The sequence below is a fragment of the Poeciliopsis prolifica genome, unplaced genomic scaffold (assembly GCF_027474105.1).
Source record: "Poeciliopsis prolifica strain line A6 unplaced genomic scaffold, Auburn_PproV2 SCAFFOLD109, whole genome shotgun sequence".
Classification (NCBI taxonomy): domain Eukaryota; kingdom Metazoa; phylum Chordata; class Actinopteri; order Cyprinodontiformes; family Poeciliidae; genus Poeciliopsis; species Poeciliopsis prolifica.
In genome coordinates, this window is record NW_026562484.1 from 917,593 (window position 1) to 936,585 (window position 18,993).

Sequence of the window (18,993 nt, forward strand, 5' to 3'; positions counted from 1 at the left end):
CCAAAGTTTCTGTGATTGATCATTATCGGGTCTCCTACAATACCCTATGGTCGAATGATGACATCACTTAGGCCCGCCCCATGAGACAGGAAGTGTAATGTTTTACTGTGGACTGTCGCTATCTGACCCTTTGACCTCATCAACATGAAACTGTGCCCAGACACAGAAGACATGTTGGTGTATTGAGGATTCCAACCCCGACCAGCTACGATGGAGCAGGTGGCGTGGCGGCGTGGCGAAGTGACCTCTAACGCCATCGCCATAACGTTTGGCTCTCAATTCCACATTTTCGGGCCCAACTGCTCCAAACTCACAAGGATGGATCCTCATCCACTCCTCGACAGGAATCCATCACAATATTTGGTGGGCGTGGCCTAATTTCTCTATAGCGCCCCCTAGAAAACTTTAAATGATCAGCCCCAAGCCATGCTTTAACCTACAAATACGAAACTTTGTACACATGTGTATGATGTCAGGACTTACAAAAAAGTCTCTTGGAGCCATGGTCTAAACCCCACAGGAAGTCGGCCATTTAGATTGAAGTTCAGATTTTGACCCCATTTTGCCGTTTACAGCCTCCGTATTTGATCGAACTCCTCCTAGGGATTTCGATTGATCGGCTTGAAACTCGTCAGTCTGCTCATAAGGCATGTCCCATCTAAAGTTATCAAAACGGTGAGTTTTTGAGAATGCTGAAGGGGGGTTAGCAGGGGTCAAAGTTCACCTACTCGCCGTAAAAAAATAAACTGCTATATCTCCTACACAGAAACTCACAGAGGCACCAAAGTTTCTGTGATTGATCATCATCGGGTCTTCTACAATACCTATGGTCGAATGATGACATCACTTAGGCCACGCCCCCTGAGAACAGGAAGTGTAATGTTTTACTGTGAACTGTCGCTATCTGACCCCTTTGACCTCATCAACATGAAACTGTGCCCAGACACAGAAGACATGTTGGTGTGTTGAGGATTCCAACCCCGACCACTTCGATGGAGCAGCTGGGCGTGGCGGCGTGGCGAATTGACCTGTAACGCCATCGCCATACGTTTGGCTCTCAATTCCACATTTTTGGCACAGCTTCTCCAAACTCACAAGGATGGATCTTCATCCACTCCCCGACAGAATCCATCACATATTTGTAGGTGTGGCCTAATTTCTCTATAGCGCCCCTAGAAAATTTTGAATGATCAGCCCCAAGCCATGCTTTAACCTACAATTACGAAACTTTGTACACATGTACCATGTCAGGACTTACAAAAAGTCTCTTGGAGCCATGGTCTAAACCCCAGAGGAAGTCGGCCATTTTAGATTGAAGTTCAGATTTTGATCCCATTTTTGGCGTTTATAAACCATTTCAGTAATTCGCCACTTGGGGTCAGTATTGCTCCACAAATGAAACAGCAGATAAACAGGATGAAGAACAATATCAGTATTTCGCCAGTAGGTGTCAGTGTTCCTCCACCAATGACAAACAGATCCACGGGCGGATGGGCGCGAAACTTTGTGAGAGCGTTGCCATGAAATTTCTAAAAGGATAGAAATGTCTCAGATAATTTTTGTGGAATTAAATCATGCAGTAATGTAGCGTTTTCTTACTTCTTCCAACCATTTCAGTAATTCGCCACTCTGAGTAAGTATTACTCAACAATGAAATAGAGGCTTTAGAAACACAGCTGAAAAATGATGAAAAATGACGAAACTGAGTACTTCGCCATGTGCGTATGATCGGCTGTAAATGACACGTGGATAATCCTACTGGCGCAAAATTGGATACGTATGACCTTTGTTGACCTCTACAGAGCAAAACAGCATTTAAATGTATTTTGACTCCACTGCGCCCCTACATTAATCCGCCAGCTATATTTCCTCGCTAAACCAATGAATCTGCACCACATTTTTTGCATCGTCAAGGAGCGCCGCCGAACGTATCGATGCGTACCGCCTGGAGGACGGGCGCGGAAACTGCGCAACAACTTCTGTCTTAGCACGTGGCCAGCGTTGATGGAAACTGAGCAACAGCTTCTGCGGTGCGGGCGGAGGAGCTGAAAACTGCGTGAGAGCTTCTGTGGTGGCTGGCGTGAGGCGGCGGTTGCTCGTACCCCGCGGGTGGACAATAGGCCGGAGCGGCGCTTGGCTGCGAGGGCCGTTCGAGGCTGCTTGCAGCTTTAATATTTTATTTATATTCTTAATCCTTGCTTATTTTTTGCTTAATTTAGGGTTTTGGCTACTCACATTTAGTGTGTACCTTTGTATTTAATTTGTATTTCTTGTATTCTTTTGTATTTTGCGCACTGTGTGCCACTTTTCTGCCTGTAAGCTGCTGGTAACTTCAATTTCCTGAGGGAGTCTTCCCAAGGGATCAATAAAGTACAAGTCTAAGTCAAATCTATGTTAAAACATCTCTAGATGTAATAAATGAGCAGCGCCTGATCCTGATCCACACAATGACACTTTGACAGATAAACTGTGCTATGTGCTAAACCAGGGGTCACCAACCCAGTCCCCCATGGAGCCACTTCTAAAAATAGCCATCATCATTAGGGAGCACTACCAAAAAATAATTGAATTAAATGTTTTTACATTGAAGTAATGATGTTTGTTTATATTTAGAGTTCAAAAGAGGGAAATGATAAAAACGTTTTAAAATAAATTGCTTTACGTATAAAACTCTTTCCTGCTGTCAAAGTTCAGAACTGCGCAGGCGCCTGCAGGAAACTGTCGGAGCGCAGCAGCGCCTGCAGCTGCACTCTGCGTACCTTGACATTTTCCTTTAAGGAAAGAAAGAAAAGAATAACTTTTTACTATTAACAAAGTTAAAGAAAAAATAAATAAATTGTGTCAAAACATCTTATTCGTAGCGCACATCTGGGAATCAACACCTGAACCTCTTTCCTTGATCCACATGGGGAGGCTTTGCTTCCATGTCTTTATTATTTAGCATCGTCTGGAAAAAAGTCCGCTGCTCTTGGTTTAGGTTTGTGCTGATTTTTGCGCATTGGAGCGGTGCTTGTGCTCTTGCAGGTCAGGTACAGTGATAGTTTTGTGTCGGACTTTTATTTTTTCCACATCTGCTGGTGTCAGCCAGCGCGACCCGTCAGCTGTTCGGTTTGCGAAACCACAAACAAAGCGAATAAACCGGCGACCCGCCAGAACCGCGCAGACTGTCAGAAGCTCAGACTGAATGTAGAACAACGGGAGGTTCAAACCCAACTCGTTCATTTTTAGCTTGCAGAAAAACGCAAAGCCGTGAAATAAACAAAAGCAAACTGACCAATAAGACTGAGGCTTTGTTGTTCCCCACCTCAACCCTCAGACTGACAGCTGTGTGTGTATAATATGTTTTGACACAAAAGATATTTTATTTTCCACAATTTTGCTAATAGAACAGATGGTTAGATAATAAAACAATAACTCTTCTTTTTTTATTTAAAGGAAAATTTCAAGGTACTCAGTTCTGTACAGCTGCAGGTGTTACTGCAACAATCCACCAGTTTGCTTTGGTTTATTTCAGTGGCCAGTGGCCAGTATTTGTGGCCAGTTTAGAATCACAGAGAAAAACTCCAAAAAGAATCAAACTTAAAACTCTGTGAGCTAAAAACTTCTGATCACGTAATAGCAATTAACCATAGCCGCCATGGTAAATTATGACTGATGACTATTGTGAGTGCCCTTCGTGTTGCTCTGAACCCGTGAAGTAGCTCCCAGACTCAAAAAGGTTGGTGACCCCTGTGCTAAATGCTAGCAAGCCAGAAAAATATTTCTATATTTTTCCTCCAGACAAAAACATGGAGGCTTTGTTTGTTCTCCACTTTTCCACGTCTGATTCCTCTTCTCTGCTGTTTATTGGCAGCTGGCAAACAAAGTGGTGAGTTAAAGATTATTGAGACGTTTCTGAATATGTGGTGGATAAATATTTATTTATTACAGCAGTTTACACCTTTCTATAGTCGGTAAGCAGCTCTATCTTTGCATGTTTTCTCTTGTTGAAGATAAATTTGAACAACCTGCAGCTGCAGCTCTGACTTCCTCCTGAAACCTCAAAGTTTTACAGATTCTGATCAGAGGAGTTTGGACCGCCTCTAAGGACGCTGGTTCTGCTGATAATGGATCAACGTCCATCCATCCATTTTCTAACACCTTGTCCCTGGTGGGTCAGGAGGTGCTGGTGCCTCTGCAGCTACGTTCTGGGCGAGAGGCGGGGTCACCTGGACAGGTCACTAGTCTGAGCACAGAGACACACACACACACACACACACACACACACACACACACACACACCCACACACACACACCTTAACTTAGAGAGACCAATTAACCTGACAGTCTTGTTTTTGGACAGTGGGAGGAAGAACCCACCAAGCACAGGGAGAACATGCAGACTCTGTGCAGAAGGACCCGGGCCGGGAATCAAACCCAAAACCTTCTTGCTGCAAGGCGACAGAGCTACCAACTGCACCACTGTGCAGCCATCAATGTCCTAACCCACATTCAACAGATTAAAAGGAGCTTTTAGCTTCATGTGAATTTGGTTGATATCTTAGAATGTAAAACTTTCTGGTAAAATAAATAAAGTTTCTGTTTTCTGACATTTTGTTGGTTCATGTTTTCAGCAGCAGATAAAATCTGACATGAAGTTCTGTGTGTTTCTGACCGATCTGTGGGATCCGTCTGATGGAGCTGATAAAAACTTTCACTGCATTTTCTGTTTCTTTGCTCAGAGTTTATTTCTATCTGCTGTTTTCATCAGTTTATAATGTTTTAGTCACACTTTAAAGAAAATGTTGAAAAGTTTTTCCCTCATGTATTTGTTACATTTTGTTTTAGTTTCATCCAAGAAGTTTGATGTTAAGTTACAAACCAAATTTTGCTGCATTTTGCAGGATTTCATGTTTTTACAGGATGAATTTCATTTAAACTGGATCTCAGTAAAACACAAATATTTAACTTGATCAGCAACACATAAAATAAAAATGTTGTGAAGATTTAAAAAAGATAGAAATGTCTTTCACCTGATGCTGCCTGGTTGAAGATGGAGAGCGGCATGTTACCGTGTCAGTTCCTGATTTTAATCTTTTGTTTAAACGCAAACAATGAAACTGAATAACATCTGTCATCAGGCAATAACACACACACAAAAATAACTAAAAATAAAAAAGATGTGAAAGGTGAATCATAAATTCCTTGGTTTTTGTCACATGAAGATGTACCTGCAGTGGTTTCAGTCGTGTGAAAGCGTCTTTCTAAATAGAAATCATCTCCATTCTGTAAATGTGCAAATTTATGCGCATGATTCCTCTGTTTAGAATAAACCTCCACATTCTCCACTCGCCGTAGAGGATCTGGTTCTTTCTTTAAATCCGACTGAACTCTGCTGCTAAAACAAGCATTTAAACTCAATCTTAGTTAATCTGTAAAATGAACGATTTTACAGACTAACAGACTAAAATGAGAAGTTGCCTTTATTGCGAAAACTTGAAGCCACAGAATAAATCATTTTAGATAAATGATGAAAATAAACACATATTCAATGGAAATAATTATTAAAAAATAAGGACCTTAATGAAATCAGCAGCATCATATTTACTGTCACCCCTAAAAAATACATTTAGCTGGAATATTTTTCACTTAAATTTTACTTTAATGAGCTAATTAAATGTCTATTAAAGGTCAAAGGTTAATTGTTGAATTGTTTGCTATGGAGAAACAACACAGTGTTATTGTAATAACTGACCAGAACTCGGTTTATATCGTCACCAATAAATCTTATCAACATCAGTGAAATAATAAAGAACCTGCTAATATTTCTAACAATACATATATTTAGGAAATGTTAGTTTTAGTCATTTTTGTTATAGAATAATTCTGTTGAATTTCCACAACAGAACTAAAAACAGCAACATGTTTTCATGTAAATTTTTTATTTAAAAAAACTATTTTAAATTTTTTTTTCTCATAATATCCACAAAATCCCCTTGGAGAAAATGAATCCTTCCTGCTTTTGCAAAGGTTTTATGCTTTAAACCTCCACAATTGGAATTAAATGATTCTTCTTTAAGAAGTCAACATTTCATGCTCTATGCTGATCAAAATGATAAGTTGTCTTTTTTCAGCAGCTTATGTAACAGTAATGGCTCTAAAAAATGTTATTTTGCTGGACTGAAGGCAACAATGACTTTAACGGTTGTCTAGTATATAAAACGTACAGTTAGCAGTTGCAACAGTGAAAATTAGGAAATGAGTCAAGTTGCATGAACACATGAGACTCCTGAGCCTCCAAACATTTATTTTAAAGTTTTCTGCAGATAATGCATGAGTCTGAGTTGAGCCTGATCAGACAAGCCGAGGGGCAAAACAATCCCTCCAGACAAACAGACAAAACGCTGCTGGATGTTCCTGGATGTAAATCTGCTCTCTGATCCCTCTGGACTTCCTGTTAGCATTTTAGCATTCATCAGATTAATGAGCATGTTTGTCTCTGAACGGCTTCATGAATAAATGCAGATGATTAATTAAGTTTCCTCACTGACAGAGCAGAGTTTAACTTTTCAATCCTTTCTTGTCTTTGAAACAGAAATGAAGCCTAATGTGTAAAAAACACAACTAAAACAGAAAACAGCAGCCGTTGTGCTGACCAGACGTTTCAGATTCCCAGTCTTTCAGTAAAGTTATTAATTCAGTCACATTTCTTTAAATACCTGACGACAGTCTGAAGTTTCCTCTTGATTAATGAAAAGATCCTCATAAATACTGAAGGAATAAATGAAGTTATCAGTGATGAATCCAGTAGATTTGAACTTTTTTTTCATGTTGCAGGGAAAAACCGACTCTGATTGGACTTTTAATCATTCTGCAGTTTAATTCTGTTTTTTTTCACTTTATCTTTCAGCACAATTATATTTACTGAGTTTCCCAAAGTGGTTTTCCTGCCTGTGCTGCTCTGGTTTATGTCCTGGGTTCAGGCATCACCTCCTGAGTTTAATACTCCTCCACTCATTTGTTTCCTTTCCAGGTCCGTGGCTCGTTTTTCTGATTCTCATTTTGGTGAAAATACTTCTTTGTTTTCCTCTTGTCTCATCAGGTTTGTTGTCTTTTTTCTAAGTAAAAAGTTCTTCAGTCGGGTCCAAATTTACCAACTCAGTTCATGACAGATCTTTTTAACTCCTACATGAAACTTTGCTTAATTCTCACTTAATTAAAAATGTTTTTTCTTTAAACCACATTAAACTCCAGTTTGTCTGATAATGATAGACGTTGCTTCCTAGCGGAGCACCACAGGGCTCAGTGCTTGGACCAGATGTATTTATTTATGCACTTTGCTAAAGAGACATTTCTTTTGTTGAAATTCTACTATGTTTTAATCCATGAATCTTGGACCTAACGAGTAAAAGAATAATTAAAAACAATCAGACCATTTTAGGAGAATCTGTAAAGGTTTTTGTTGTTGAGGAAGTGAGTTCAGGAGTCCAGAAATGATCATTTATGAAACTGAGTGGAACATTTCAAAAAGCTGGTTTCATGTTTTATCTTTTAATCTTTTTACATCTCTCCATAACCAGCATGTTTGCCTCACTCACACCATAACAAACATGGCGCCATTTTGTGTTGTCTGCTGTTTTCAGTGTCGTTTCGTGGCAGTCTTACAGCGCCATCAAATGGTCTGGCGTGTGTACTGCACCGTTTTCAGTGATCAGGTTTTATAGACACATTTTTTAAAAATCATTTATTAAAATGTCTCGTTCGTCTCCAGGAGGAGCAATAGAGGACAGTTAGTTCTGCATTTATTTCTAAACTTTGGTCACTATAATTCATTATTTTCAGATAATCCTATGAGTTTTATGAAAATAGTTAAACTTTTACAACTTTAAAAGTTTGATTCCTCAGACTGTGTTGGGCTTTAGTAACATTTATGTTTATTTTTATTTGTTGTGATATTTCTAATCTCCAGAGTAGAAGCATCCAACCTTCTGTTTGTAACAACTGGTTTTGTAATTAATCACTTTTCTCTCATTTCTTTGTAGTTTTATTATCAAAGGAGCCAAATGTTCATGTTGGTGCTGAAAGTTTCTGAAGTTTTTGCTCTTTGTTTTGAACACTTCATGCATAATAAATGAATAATTCTCCATCTGGCAGCACAACTCTTAGATCCCTGTGACTGACAGAAAATCAGATCTACTGACGACATTTGATTGATCGCAGAGATCAAACACGTTTGCTGCATATTTAAATCTGTTTGTGTTTTCTGAGTTTCTGGGGAGAAATGCATCAATGAATAGAGTAATTAATAAACCAAAACGTCTGAAGTCTTTGATTTTCAGCTTCTGAACTGTTAGAGTTGAGAACTTTGAGATGCTAATTTTCTTTGAAACAACAGTTTCTTTTTTTCCTGCAGTTCTTTTTGTTTATTTGCAGAAGATTACATCTGAACTTCCTCAACTTCCAACAGAATCCAGTCTGCATCCAAACACAGATGAATTTTGATCATATGAATGAGTTTGAGACGAGGAGGTGAGACGGTTCCTCCTCATCACCAGAAACAAAGATAAAATAAAAATCAGATGAAGAGCAAAATATGTTCACTTCTACAAAATGTTTCTCTGATGCATTTTATTTTTAAAAATACGTTTTTTATTTTTAGCTTTTTACATGCATACATTTCTTTACTTTAAAAATAAAAATGTATTCTTTGTGTTCAAATATTAATATTATTTATATGAGGAACAATAGAAACAGAAAAATGATAATATTTACTACAGTCAAATAAAAACAGAGGAATTTTAAAGACTATTTAAAAACTGAAGCTAAGAGGAATTTATCTTTTATTTATGGACTTAATTCATAAAATCCAGAGCAGATTTTATTTCAGTTCAACGTCTAGAAAGTGATTTATTTTAACTTTTTCTTTTGCTATTTTTCTTTTAAATTATTGTTGGTTATTATTATTTATGATAGCAAAACAATTGATTAATTATTTCCTCTTTTCAGTCATTTTTGTCCCTCAAATCACAACTTCTACAGTTTATTCATATTGATATTAAATTAATTTGATAGAAATATAGGATAATTTGTCTTTTGTTAATATTTTGAGAAACTTGTCAACTGGTTTAGACCCGAACATTAATATTAATATAAAAATATGTTTATTGTCAAAACCCGTTTTAAATAAATGACACAAAAATCATTGGAGTAGTGAAATAAAACTATTAGGTTGTTTTTTCTCAACAGCAGTTTCTAATTAATCATTAATGCTGGACTTCAGTCACTTTCTCTGCATCTGCAGCCTCACCTTCAGATCTGCATGGACCAATCAGAGAAGAGAGAGCCTCTGATTGGAGGATGGACCCCCCACTGAGAGGAGGATCTGAAATCTGATGTTTGATCCAATGCTGTCATTCAGGATGAAACCAGGACGAGTTGCTGCTTCCTGATCCAGTTTCTCTGAAGTCTCTCGTTCTCTTTTTATCTGTGAACATTGCTGCACGCTGTGATGAGAACCTGCAGCTGGTTCTGGAGGTCCACCTTCTGCCTGACGCTCCTCCTGCAGCCCGGATCGGCTCAGCATGAAGACGGGAGTTCGGTTCTGGAGCCCGGTTTCTGCCAGCCCATCTCCATCCCGCTCTGCACCGACCTCGCCTACAACCGGACCATCATGCCCAACCTACTGGGTCACATCAACCAGGAGGACGCGGCCTGGAGGTGCACCAGTTCTACCCTCTGGTCCAGGTCCAGTGTTCGGCGGAGCTGCGGTTCTTTCTGTGCACCATGTACGCGCCGGTGTGCACGGTGTTGGACCGGGCCATCCCGCCCTGCAGGTATCTGTGCGAACAGGCCCGGAGCGGCTGCGAGGAGCTCATGAACAAGTTCGGCTTCCAGTGGCCGGACCGGCTGCGCTGCCAGAACTTCCCGCTCCACGGAGCCGAGAGATCTGTGTGGGTCAGAACAGGAGCGATTCTGAAGGTCCGGCCGAGCCGAACCCGACCGCCCGGCCTCCGGCTCCGTGGAGCGAGCAGCGGTTCCTGCCCACCGCAGCTCCAGGTTCCGTCCCGCCTCAGGTACCGCTTCCTGGGTCAGGATGACTGCGGCGCCCCTGCGGACAGCCGGAGGACCCTGCGAGTCCCAGGGAGGGAAGCCGTTCAGGGTCAGCCGGTCTCGGGTTCTGGTCCATTTGTGCTGCGTCAGCACGCTGTTCACCATCCTGACGTATTTCCTGGACAGAAGGAGGTTCGTGTACCCGGAGCGGCCCGTCATCTTCCTGTCCGGCTGCTCCTTCATGGTGGCGCTGGCCTACAGCGCCGCCTTCCTGCTGGAGGACAAGGCGGTGTGTGTGGCCCGGTTCAGGAAGGACGGGTACCGGCTGGTGGTCCAAGGGACGGAGAAGGACGTCTGCACTGTCCTGTTCGTCGTCCTTTACTACTTCAGCGTGTCCGGTTCCGTGTGGTGGGTCGTTCTGGGCTTCAGCTGGTTCCTGTCGGCCGGGATGAAGTGGAGCCACGAGGCCATCCAGGCCTGCGCTCACTACTTCCACCTGGCAGCCTGGGTGGTTCCGGCGCTGAAGACCGTCCTGGTGCTGGCGGTGGGCCGGGTGGAGGGCGACCTGCTCAGCGGCGTCTGCTCGGTGGGAGCGTCCAGCCTGGACGGCCTGCGGGGATTCATCCTGGCGCCGCTTTCCGTCTCCCTGCTCATCGGTGGCTCCTTGCTGCTGGCCGGGTTCGTGTCGCTGCTTCGGGTCCGGTCCATCATGAAGCATAACGGCACCGAGACGGAGAGGCTGGAGAGGCTGATGGCGCGGATCGGCGTCTTCGGCTCGGTGTACGCGGCCTCCAAAGCGGCCGCCATCGCCTGCCTGCTGTATGAACAGGCGCTCCGGCCGCAGTGGGACGCCGCCTGGCGGATGCGGACCTGCCGACACTTCGCCACTCCATGCCCGACCCGAAACACTCCGGCGGCCTCGCCGAACTTCACGGTCTTCATGATCAAGTACCTGACGATCTTCACGGCGGGGATCGGGTCCGGATTCTGGGTCTGGAACCGGAAGACGCTTCGGACGTGGCGCCGCTTTTCCAACAGAGCGAACCTGAACGGAGAGCCGGGTCCGGAGCCGAACCCGAAAAGAATCTGCAGAACCCAAACGAACTGATGGAGGTTTTAGTTTTACACAAAATGTTGACAAATATTTTTGATCTAGTTCAAATATCTTAATGCACTCAAAAAACTTAATAAAACTTAATATTGATGACAAATATTCATCAATAATTTTGATGAATATCAAAATAAATTGGTAGATTATTTTCACTTGTAACAGATGAATGAACATATTATCAGCTCCTGTTATTCAAATTATTGAGTTTGTTTTGTTGTACAGTGAAGCCTCGTTTTTCGCGGGTTTCGTTCCAACAACTTTTATTTATTTTACAATTATTATACAATGAAATACTCCATAATACATTGAAACCAAAGAATAAAACCTTTTACAGGCCCTGGCATTTGTTTAACAAATAAAAATATTGGATAAACATTCTGTTTATTTATTTTTTTAAGTTTTACAAATAACTACAGCACTGTAAAATAATCATTTAATCATCAAAACGAACTGAAGGCTTCAAATTGCGGACATCAGCACCGCGACCAGAGTCCTTGGATCAGAACTGGAGAAAATGACAAATGATTATGAAAAAACAGAAAGGGCAGCAGAACAAAGTGACTCAGGTGTGTTTCTACCTGAGCCGCTCTGCAGTCCGCGGTGCAGAACAGTTTTATGTTGTTGTCGCTCTTTTTTCTTCTGGGCAAAAAGATTCTTTTAAACCGACAGACATGCCGCCACCGATTAGAGAATGAAATGAACGGCTCAGTCTTGAGAAGCTGCAGCTGCAGAGCTTCTGCTTTCCTTTAAGTTTCTCTGCGATGGTTAGAATCTTCCTCTGCCTTTTGGGCCTCACAGCAGGAGGCTTTTTGTCGACATTATGGGTTTTAGAGAAACTTGAAATCGCAAGAGAATTTGCAAACTTAAATTCGACAAGCTGTTTTCCATACATGCAACGTTATTGACACACAGAAGCGGAGAGACTGTTTAGCCAATCAGGATGCAGAACACAATGGAAAAATAAAACAAACAAAAAAAAAAACTGCACAGAACATCGTGTTTGAATCGATTCACTGCGATTCAAACACCTTAAAGTTTCTCCAGCTGTTTGATCATTTGTGTAAAACCTGATTTATTTTCCCTAAACATCCCAGCTGTTTGTGTTTCTACTGCATTTTTTGAGATCAATAATTATTATTTTATTCAACTGTTTGACATGTAGCTGTTTTTAAATTGGGTTTGTTTTGTGCACAGTGACAATAAAAGTTTTTCTGTTCCTGATTTAAAGTGTTAAAATGTTTGAGCTCCAGGTTTTTTCTCTTTCTCCACATTTTAAACAGCCTCACCTTTAAAAATGATCAGTTTATATAAAATTACTTTATCTTTCTGATGCACTCTAAGCTGTTTGACTTTTAAAGGGGTTTTGCCTGTTGTACCAACCGGTCATGTGATTTCTCACGCTGTCTTTGTTTTATCCAAAAGTTTATTTACAGAAAAATGGTCATTTTCCATCAGTATTTTGTCTTTGTTCTCCGTCAGCATCTGGGTTTGGTAAAGTGTTTTTGCTTTGGCCAGATGTTTTCCTCCTCAGCAGCAGGAGGAACATCGAGACGTTGCTGCTGCTTCCTGGAGAGGAAAAGACTTCTACTGACTTCAGCATCACGATTCTGACATATTCATATCTGTGTAACATTAAAATAAGTGCAATAAACGCTGATCGTGTTGGGAGACTTCACTTCCTGAGCTGTTACTTCAGGAAGTGCAGCAGCAGGAAGGCGGCTGTTCCTGTGACTGAAGCCTCAGAGGCCACAGCAGCAGCAGGAACCCAGGAGGAACCTGCAATGACATCACAAAGGTCCTTTCAAAATAAAGGCTTTAGCTCCAAATACAAGCTTCTTCATAGACTGTAGCAGTCAGTATTACAGCGATTTGAAGGAAACCTCTGACCGAAGACACTCTGTCACAGAAGAACCATTTGTGGTCAAAAGTTTACATACCCTCATCATTGCCATGACAACTGGATTGACGCCATAACAGAAATATCTGCATCATAAATCTGAAACGTTCACATTTTATTTAGATGCTTGAATATTTTTACTATATGTTGGTATGAATATCATTTTCCTCCTTTGTACATTATTCAGTCTGCTGATTATATTTACACTTTAATTATATTATATTATTATATTCATTTTATATGATGCTGCTGATTTATTTCAGTTACTGAAGATGAAAAATTTTACATTTTGGCCAAATTATGAGGATTTTCAGCATAAATCCTGTCAAATAAACAACTCAGTTCAAATCGATTTGATTTACTGAAATTAATTTAATTCAATTTAATTTACTTCAGTTAAATTCAATGAACTGAATTCAATATATTTGAATTAAATCCAGTGCAATTTAATTTAATTGAATTTAAATCAGTTCAAGTCAATTTAATTATCCACTTCAATTTGAATTTTCTTCAATAAACTGAATTTAATAAATAAATGAAATGTGTCCAATCAGAAGGTTTTTGAAGTGTCATCAGAACTGAGTGAACTGTTCATTAGGTTCACTGCGATTCTCACTTTGTTTTATTCTCTGTTTTTAGAATGATTCCGTGGGTTGCCAGGTTGGGTTCGTACCCGGATGTGTCTGGATGCTCAGCATGGTGCCGCTGATCACCGCCTCCTCCGCGTTGCTGATCTCGCAGCTGTACAGGCCCCCCTGCTGCGCGGTTAAACCCCGCAGCGTCACGCTGCCTGACGCCGCCACGGCCGTGACGTGTTTCCTCCAGGCCTCCGCCACGCGGTGGCCGCCGTCCGTCCGGTTCCAGCTCAGGAGGATCCGGCTGCGGTTGAACCTCCAAACGAGCCGCGTCACGGTCATGTTCCATGCCGAGCAGTTGATGGTCACTTCCGCTTCCGGTACGGTGACGGACACTAAAACCAGGAGACAACAAAACACAACACAACACAATACAACAAAACACAGGAAAACCTCACCAGGTGTTCAAAAGTGACACTGTAAAAACACAAAGTATTTAAATGTTTTCTATCTGATTCTCGTGCAAATTTATTTTCTTGCTCCCATTTTATTTCACTTATAACATGAGAAAAATGTCTTATAAATAATAATCTACCAGTGGAAATATAACTTTTTTCCCATCAATATTAAGAAATTATTGACCTAAAATAAGCTCCTATATTTTAAAAGTTAGTTTAATCTTATTTAATATTGATTAAAAAGTAATTGTTTCACTGACCGATTATTTCACTTATTATTTTCCAGAGTTACAGGTAAAACGATCTGCAAGTGGATCTAGTATTTGAAAATAATAATATTAAAGGTTTATTCACTTCAACAAGCTACTGTATTTTGCTGAAACGATACTTGTGAGTTATTTTTTGCCTTATTTCAGACCTTTGCATTAAAAATAGACATAAATCCTTGTTAATATTAAGTGTTTCTGCAGCCAGATTGAGCATCCTGCCTCACCTGGGGAGATGAAGGTGAGCTTCCTGCTGCTCCTCCTGGTGCTGAAGCTGCAGCTGACGGTCAGGAAGGAAACGCCCTCTGACAGCGTCAGGGAGCCGTTGATGTCGTAACGCCGCTCTGCGGTCCGGCTCACTCTGATGGCGCTCTGGACGCTGGTGTTGGCCGAAGCCTGAAAGAACCAGCTGTGCTCCGGACTGGGGTAGATCCCCTCCGCGCTGCAGCTCATCCGGTTTCCCATCTCCTCCATTTTCAGTTCAGTGACTGGAGCTGCGAGGAAAGAGGAAAGTGACGATCTGTGGAAGTGGGTGGTTCCTGCAGCAGTCTGTGTTTCTCCTACCGTCCACCATCAGGTTGATGAATGAGTGACTGTCAGCAGCAGAGCTGTTGGTGAAGCACTCATATCGCCCCTCGTCCTGAACTTTGACCCCCCTCAGCAGCAGAGAGGCGTTTCCTCTGGAGATCTGATCCCAGAACAGAGACGCTCTGCCTCTGAAGTGCTGGTCCTGCTGACCCGGCCGACCCGGCTGATCCAGCTGAGTCTGATCGCTGTGAAATGAGCGGACCGGAACCGGCCGGGCCTTCAGCTGAACCCAGTGGATGTGGACCTCACTGCTGCTGTGGAAGCGACAGGGCAGGATGCAGCTCTCCATGTAGACGCAGGAAACATCGACGTCTGCAGCACAACATGGAGACATGAGACACAAAGGACTTTACAGAACAAAGCAAAGCAAATAAATGATATAAAAACAGAACAATCACAAAACGTCAAAACATTCAAATACAAACAAAAGCAGTTAAAAAAGTTCCTGTTCCTTTGGTCAGGAAGCCAAATTATTATAGATGATTTTTAATGTTCTTCAAAGTTCACAGATATTTTTATGATATAAAAATAAACTGTGTTACTTGGATCATATTTTAATCAACTGTGGTTGTTTAAAAATGTCCTACAGAAATGAGTTTGAGCTGATCTGACTGTGCCGTAACAACAGGTGTGTCTTCATTTCAGGAAGTCAAACTGGGGCTTTCCCAGAATGCTAACCTTGCTTAGCTCATGGAAACAGTTTTGAACTTGAAACTGGAGTTTAATCTCAAAGTTTCTGTGAGAAAATATGAATTCAAGTGTAAAATCCAGTAAATTTAATGATCTGTAAAATAACTGTTTTATGTTAAATTAATAGAGTTAGACTTCATTTAAGATCAAAAGGTTGATATTATAATAAACATATTTAATAAAATGATCTTTTTGTCTCTTCATGATACAATGAGGAGATAAAATGAAAATGTGAAACATGTTGGCTGTATTTCTCTAGTGAATAATTCCAACATAAATTCTTCCAGTTTAGATTAATGTTGTCCAAAATGTGGTTCTGGGGCCAATTCCGGCTCCTGGACTGATTTTATGTGGCCCCAACTACAATTTAAGAAACACGCAAACCTTTCCTGCTAACGAAATAAATCTGGCTACTTTATTTAAAAAACAAATGCATGCTTTGTTTATTGTCAAGCAGGTAATTTTGAATAAAATGTTTCATTTTGGTGCAGAACTAATTGAAGATTTTGGTTCAAGTACCAAACAAGATTTTATGTCCAGAAGAAGCAGAGCCAATAAATAAAAAATATCAGATTTTAACTAAAATTGACAATTAATTCAGAAACATAAATACAGTAATAAGAACCAAACATGGTCTGACAGTAATAAGTCAAATGTTTGTTTGTTTTGAATATGTACATAAAATACTTACATAATGAATCATAACATCAAAATGTTTATTTTTATACATTCATTTGAGTGCTGTTCTTCCTACATCTGTATTTTAAATTTTCTGTATTTCACCAAAAAACAAAACTGGCATAAATAAAAACACCAACAAAAATGTACTAATATTATTATATATTATATCCAGCAATAATTCTATGTTAAACAGTTTATGTTAAATATGAAATTATTCCACATCTTTACTGACACGCAGAAGCTTTTCTCGTAAATCTGAATTTAAATATTTTAATGTGATTTAATTCTTAACCAATTAAAATTCTCCTTAATATTAAACAATCCTTGAATATTTTCTGCTAGTTGTTTATTTCTGTCTTTGTAAATAATTTGAGATGTCTTTGAAAATTAATTTCAACAACTGAGATTTTACAAATAGTCTGTTTGTTTTCTCAATATTCGACTTGATCGATTATTGATTTTGCTCTTTTTGTTGATGCCTGAAGTGTAGATTTGTAATTATTGCCCGGATTTCTACACAATATCAGTAAAGTAATGTAAACAAACATTAAAATCAAATCTGTTGTTCCTGGTTTTGTCACAAATTTAGATTAAGTTCAATTTATATCTCAGAAAACTCATTTAGACATTTAACTAAAAAATATATTGTCAGCTGAGATCAGATGCCAGTTTCATAATAATAATGATAAAGAACAGAAAGGTGAACTATTTGATATTGATCCTCCTCCAGCAGTGAAAACTTTGACTGACCTCCAGTGGAAACAGCCCACAGCCACAGAAACAGCAGAAACAGCAGAAAACCAGAGCAGCTCCACATTTTCCTGCTTCATGTCATCAGACGCAAAGAATCTGCAGAAATGATCCAGATTCACCGGGAAGAGGCAGTTTGTCTCTGGAGGACTGGTTTTTCCTGATCAATATCAAATATATAATATGTTTGCGTATGATTGTCCCTTATGGGAAGCCATAGAGGACAAACTGGAGTTGCGTCAACAATCCTGTGCTGGTGACGCTGGTTACTGTCGTCGCTCTGCAAACACAGCAGAAACAGCAGCTGAGCTCATAAACTGCTTGTTTGCTCTGTTAAGTTACATTTTAAAACAGATTTATTTTCATTAGCTGAACATAAAAACTAAATGCAATAATTTAATCAAATAAACCTTCAATTTTGATACATTTGCACTTTAAATTCCTCTTTAATATCAAATATCAACAGAAACTGATCCAGTTAATTTGGAGACATTTAATTTGCACTTTGAAATTAATGCAGTTTCACTTGAAAAAGTGTGAATTAATTTTACTTTGTAATAAGATATTTTTAAATTTTTATCACACAAGCTATACTCTTTGCAAATATAAATATAAACATCAATCTGTTGCGTCAGGTTCAAACCTGCTGTTACATTTTACATGCATTTGTTCAATTTATGAAAATAGTTCAGAATACTTGGTGTGATAGATTAAGTCTGCTTGTCTTTTTACAAACTAATTCAAAGTAACACAATAAATATAACGTGGCATTTCCTGTTTGAACATCAGGCCTGGTTGGTCTGCAGCATCATCCAATCGGTGCGACTCGTTCCAAACCACGTCACGGCCAATCGCTGATACGGAGCTTCATCCAGGCCATCTTTCGCTTTCCACTGCGCTCCACCCACCTCCACCCTCCGGCTCTCCCGGCTCTTCAGGCCCCCATCCTTCTCCGGTATCTGCATCAGGAATGTTCATCAGAGCTTATTGCCATTCACAGCTGGATGTCCTCAGCCGAGGCCCGAGCATCAAAGAACGTCAGAGTCATGCATTTAATTCAATCAACCTTTTTAATCGCTGTCTTTCTCTGAGGCTCCAGGTTGAAATTGAAAAGTAAGAAAATCCTGCAGTGTAAATAAGATGATTTGTTTGAATTAATCCTGCCGTTGCTTCAGTGAAACTTTGTTTGTTTTCTGCTCCAAACTGAGCAGAAAGCAACTTTGGTCTTTTTATTGATAAATTAATGACTGAACTGCAGTAGAAATGTGTTCCTAAGGTTTGGTTGATGACCAAAATGTAAATATTTTAAAGTTAATTTGAAAAAGGAAAATGATATAAAACATTTAGATCATGTTAGTTAAATCGTACTGTATGGACTTCAAGTTTTATTTTCATTGCTCTGAATAAAACAGCTGAGATGAAGAAAAATCAACTTTATTTAAAGGCATATTATATGACAAGTGCAGGATATTTATCTGTTTTCTAACATTTTGTGCCCAAATGGGGTCAGGAGGTGCTGATGCCTCTCCGGGCTCCAGGCTCTGGGCTCCAGGCTCCAGGCGGGTCACCCTGGACCCTGGACCAGACTGTCACAGAGCAACACAGAGACAGACAGGACAAACCGGGAATCGAACCCGTGACCTTTTTGCTGCAAGGCAATAGTGCTACTGCAAACTGCAAACAGTCACTGATTAAAATCTGTGGCAGGTTTTTCCTCCAGATAATTTCTTCTGAAATAAGGACGACATTCATAAATGTTGAGTCACAGAACAAAACAACTTCATATTAAAAACACATTAATGGGAAAATAATCACAATATTGTAGGAAAAAATAGAATTGAACAAATTATAAAAAGTTCAATTTTACAACATTAATTGTGGTTTTGTGTATAATTTGAATTATTGAATTTAATGTAACATTATAAACGAGCTGCAGAGTCTGAGCTGA

At 40.1% G+C, this 18,993-nt stretch overlaps 1 pseudogene; it reads left to right on the forward strand.

The window, feature by feature from the left end:
* Window positions 1-9,487: 9,487 nt before the first annotated feature.
* LOC129354390 (frizzled-7-A-like) lies at window positions 9,488-11,198 on the forward strand (annotated as a pseudogene).
* Window positions 11,199-18,993: the final 7,795 nt, after the last annotated feature.